At 40.0% G+C, this 5,681-nt stretch overlaps 1 pseudogene; it reads left to right on the top strand.

Moving 5' to 3' along the window:
* The window catches only part of LOC103261671, a 3,229-nt pseudogene extending 1,834 nt beyond the window's left edge, over positions 1-1,395 (top strand).
* Positions 1,396-5,681: the final 4,286 nt, after the last annotated feature.

Below are 5,681 nucleotides of genomic sequence, written 5' to 3'. Positions count from 1 at the left end.
ACTCACCTCAGCCTCCCAAAGGTGCGGGATTACAGGCTGAGCCACCGAGCCCGGCAGCCACCTTATTTCTATGCACAATTAATAGTATAAGCAATTACAATGACTCCTGACAAACAGCTCACCCTAAATGGAATCTATACGCACATCACTAAAAATTATCCATACTACAGGACTGCAGACATGGGCCGGCAGAATTCAATTCGTCACAATCTCTCTCTGAATCGTTATTTCATCAAAGTACCGCATTCCCAAGAAGAACCAGGCAAAGGCTCATTCTGGAGGATAGATTCTGCCTCTGAAAGCAAATTAATAAAGCAGGCTTTTAGGAAAAGACGGCCTAGGGGCTTGCCTTACTTTAGAATCCCTCTGGGACTGCTGTCTTCAAGGAGTACCCCAACTTTTCCCAATCATGCCAGAGTGCCATCTGCTCACTCCAGTGGTGCCCAGATCTCTGAGAGCCTCTCAAGGGACGGTTCACCAGCCCCTCTGGATCCTGAACCTGGCGCTTCAGAGCCCAAACTTGCCATGATCCAGGAAGCCCTATTTGCCCAGAGCGCACCAGGATCACCTCTGTCCAGTCAACCAGTCGTAATCACCATCCAGCGACAGCTACCACAGGCCATCAAGCCTGTCGCCTACACTGTGGCCACCCCAGTGACAACTTCCACCTTCCAGCCATCCATTGTGGAGATGGTTCACGTCGTCCATCAGATACCAGTGGTGTCAGTCACCAGTGTGGCTGGACTGGCTCCAGCAACCGTGTATACCGTCTCTGGACAAGCTGCTGTCGCTCCAGTGACCATGCTGGCCCCTCCTAAGGCAGAGCCACAGGAGAACAAAGATCACGGGGAAGTCAACGTGAAAGTAGAACCTATTCCTGCCATCAGCCATGCCACACTGGTTGCTGCCGACCGGATCACTCAGACACCGCAGACCACCCCTGTCCAGACGGTCACCATAGTACAACAGGTGGCTCTAGGTCAACACCAGCTACCAATAAAAATTGTAACGGCAAAACGGGACTCACGTGGTGCCCGTCCCCACTGCAGTCCACGCCCAGTGAACAATGCAGCAGCGAGTCCTCAACACATGTTAGCAACCCATACGTCCGCATCGGCCTCCCTGCCCATGAAATGCCCGAATGGTGACCAGCTGGAGCAGCCAGAGAAGCGGATTAAGATGGAAGATGGTGAGAGCATCGTCATTGCCCCGAGGGTGTCCAAAACTAGTGACTGGGAGAGCTTTTCTTACTTTAAAAATACCAACTTTGGGGTGCCAAAGGGAGACATCACCTCCCACCGATACTCAGTGGGTACAGGGTCCTGTGACTGGACTTCACTTCTCAGCCCAGAAAACACAAATCCCAGGTGGCCTTCAAACTCCTTACTTACTTAAAGACACAAGTCACACTTGAACAAAACCACACACAACAAAACCTTATTCCAGAGACCATGTCTCCCCGCTGAGAACTCGCCAGGCTGCCTTTGGCCTCAGCTTTTATTACTATTTTTAAATTTTTATTATTATTATTTGATTATAAAGATGTGGGGTACAATTCAGAGTTAGGTATACAAACATTGATTATGCAGGGTTGATGAGGTATGCCCCTCCCTCCCCTAGCAGTTTCCCTCAACTACCAATCCCACCCCCCACCCCTGGCAGTTTCCCACCACTGCCAATCCCTTTCCTATAGTATTATGATAATTGTTCAAGGTCCACTTATGAGTGAGAACATATGGTACTTTGTTCTCAAACTGTTAAATGCTATTCTGGGGACTATTTTTCTCCTTCAACTTTCTTAAAATTAGTACGAGGTACATATTTTCATTGCGACTTTATAGAGGAGTAAAATACATCACAGAAAGGTTAAATAACTTGCAGAAGTTACACAGTAAAGATGAAGGAAGTCAAATATCATACCAGACTCAGTTTTCTTAGTAACAAAACTCTACCACCATATCACTCTAGAAAACAAAACCCATGTTGAGTTCTGTCAATCTTCAAGTTTTAGACTCAATTTTTAACAGCTTTGAGATATTAACATACCATAACATTCACCTATTTTCAGTGTACAATTTTGTAAATTTTAGTAAACTTACAGAATTATGTAACCATCACTACAATGGAGTTTTAAAGCATTTGTCACCTCAAAAAGACCCCTCGTTTTGGTCCAAATTTAGTAATTTGTTCATTTTTATTGCTGAACACTATTCCATTGTATGGATGTGCCATACTTTGTTTAGCCATTTGCCAGTTGTTGGACTCTTGGATTGCTTCCATTTTTTCACTATACTAAGAATAATCCTGCTCTGGACAGTCACTTTGAAGTTTCTCTTTCATAGCATCCTAGGTGTGGACGTGCTAGGTTGCATGGTAATGTGATGCTGAACTTTTTAAGGAAATTGATTCCTCACATCCTCACCAATACTCACTTGTTGTTTTTGTTTTTAACTATTCTAGTGGGTGTGAAGTAGACCAGAGGTTGAATTTCCCCAAGACAAATGACATTGTACCTATTTTCATGTGCTCATGTTCTTTGATGACGCTACTGTTCAAATATTTTAATTGGGTTGTCTATTATCGAGTAGCAAAGTGCTTTGTTTATTCAGGATGCAAGCCCTTCATCAATAAGCGATTTGAAAATATTTTCTCCCAGTCTGTGATTTGTCTTTTCATTCAATGTTTTTAGAAGTATGAATGTTTAAAGTTTAGTTAACTTATCCTTTTTTTTTTTTTCCTTCTATGAATCATGCTTTTGGTATCATACCTAAGACATCTGTTTAACTTGGGGTCATAAATATTTCTTTTATTCCCTAAAACGTTTATACTTTTTGCTCTTACATTTAGGTTGGTGAGCCATTTTGAACTTAGTTTTGCACATGGTATAGGGTAAGAGTCCAAAGTTATTTGTTCCCACTAATGTACCAGATTTCACAAATCATTTCACACCCTGTAAAACACTGTGAAATTAAAAACTTAAAAAAAATATATAGATAGCCAGGCATGGTGGTGTGCACTTGTGGTTCCAGCTACTTGGAAGGCTGAAGTGGAAGGATTACCTGAGTCCAGTAGGTCGAGGCTGCAGTGGTCATGAATAGCCTGGGCGACATAGTAAGACTCCAACTCAGGTTAAAAATATATATATACATACATACATATATATATATATATATATATATATATATACACACATATATATATACACACACACACGTGTGTGTGTGTTAAAAATATATGTTTTTACATATTTTATTAAAAAAATATGTTTTTATATATATTTAAAAATGGTACATCCATATTCCAATTGTTATCATTTGCTATATTCACTTTATCACATACCTATCTATTTAGCCAGTCACCAATTAGTTCATATTGCTTTTGATGTATTTTTAAATAAATTGAAAAGTATAACAGAGTTCAATATGTTTATCTTATTTTTTAAGGGAAAGTTTACATTCAGTGAAATGCACAAACCTTAGGAAATCTATTTGATGAATTTTGAAAAATTCTCATACTGTGATAGCCCAAATCCTATCAGGAAATAAAATGTGTTCATCACCCCCAAGTTCCCCCTCATGCCTTCCTTTCCTATTCAATTCCTCCTGACTCTAACAACTATTCTTATACGCTATTTTCCACAAATTGGTTTAATCTCCTCCATTTCATAGAAGCTTCTTACAAATGGAATCATATATTATGTACTTAATATAAGTATACTTAATAATTTAATCAATAAGTACTTAAAACTTAATAACGAGGGCTCTCTTTTTTCCATGTTTGACTGCTTTTTTGTGAAAGTTTTTTTTTAAAGCTCAGACATAAATACAGACATCTTTGCTTGTTCTCTCATTACACAGAAATAAACCACTGTTGACAAGCCAAGGTTTTATTAATTCTCTTTGCCCACCAGAGTCAACCAATCGTCTTAAAGCTTCTAAACGCTTTTTACCTCTGAAGGAGGCTTAGGCCTTGCATGAAGCTGTCTTTCTCCCTGATTCATATGTTTCTGTTTCTGCTCAGCCTCTCCTTTGCTGCACTAAGGCTTCCTTTTTCAGCTTCATTTATTGGTTTAAGAAATCTCCTTCCTTCTACTGGATGATGTCTCTACAGACTGATTATTCACAGCTTGATACGCACCTACAATTGTTTAGACCCAGAATCAACACATTAGCATTTCCAGAAGGCGCTGTTTGGTAAGCTCACGGTCGATTGGCTAAAAAAGTCACCTCATTTCACATGTCAATTGGGGCAGGTCCAAGTCATATACAATACCCACAATGCTTACGGCAAATGCATATTTGAAGTCTGAATATGTGTTTCCCTTTATGAAGAGCTTAAAAAGCATCTTCTTCACAAAACAAAATATGGGCATTTCTCTTCAGTCCAAAAATGCTCCAGTGGAACCTAGGAGTGATTTCCTAAGTTCATAAATCACGAGGGCACATGGCTTTTGGGTTAGAACTACCCTGGCCACTATGGTAGCCGCTAGTCACCTGTGACTTTTGAACAGTGAGATTGTAGCTCCTCAGAATTGAGATGTACTGTTAAGTGTAAAAATGCACAGTAATTTTATTTGATTGACTAATTTTAGAGTTGAGGGGGTACTTGTGAGGATTTCCTACATGACTGAGTTACATGTAGGAAATGCATACTCATATTAAAGATGTAGTATAAAAATGTAAAATATACCAATGGATTTTTAATATTGATTATATGAAGAAATATTTTGGATATACTAAGTTAAAAAGTATTAAAATTAGTTTTACCTATGTCTGTACTTTCCTCAATAGGACTACTAGAAAATTTTGAACTATACATTTGACTTAGATCACATTCCTATTGGACATCATAAGATCTGCAGCATTTTAAAAGAGTCTCTTTCAAAATAGTTTGTCCTGGTTAACGTCAGCCTTGACATCCACTGTCTAAAAACCAACAGAAATTGTGCTTCAGAAATGCCCCTTATAAAGGCCAGGCACAGTGGCTCACACCTGTAATCCCAGCACTTTGGGAGGCCAAGGTGGGAGGATCTCTTGAGTTCAGGAGTTTGAAACCAGCCTGGGCAACATAGTAAGACCTCATCCCTACAAAAAAATTAGCCAGGTGTGGAGGCACACACCTTTAGTCCTGGTTACTCAACAGAAGGATTGTCTGAGGCCAGGAGGTTGAGGTTGCAGGAAGCCTTGATGGTGCCACGGTGCTCTAGCCTATGTGACAGAGTGAGACCTCAGCTTGGAACAAAAAAGTCTCTTATATCTTTCAAATTCGCTTCCTAAATCCAAATAGTATGGATCTCCAATATGCTACCCTTGCTAGCTGGGTGCACCTTGCAAAGCCAAGGGATTGCATGCACTTTAGGAAGCTAAAAACAAATCTGAATAGATCACAGTGAAGTATATTTATAGCACACTTGTGGTTTAGACAGGTTACTAGTATCTGTTAGGGCCGAGATTACCACATTGTCCTGGCTGTTGCCCAGTCAGTCCTTGACCTTCCATATCTTGGGTACCACATCTGTGGATTCAACCAACCAAAGACTGAAAATAATCAGAAAAAAAATGGATGGCTGAGTCTATACTGAACATGTAGAGATTCTTTTCCTGTCATTCCCTAAACAATACAAAAGAACAATTATTTCCATAATATTTCCATTCGGTAATGTAAGTAATACAGAGGGAAAG

The sequence above is a fragment of the Carlito syrichta genome, unplaced genomic scaffold, assembly GCF_000164805.1.
Source record: "Carlito syrichta isolate Samal-C Ts95f unplaced genomic scaffold, Tarsius_syrichta-2.0.1 Scaffold303979, whole genome shotgun sequence".
Lineage (NCBI taxonomy): Eukaryota > Metazoa > Chordata > Mammalia > Primates > Tarsiidae > Carlito > Carlito syrichta.
This window is presented reverse-complemented; position numbering and strand designations above follow the sequence as displayed.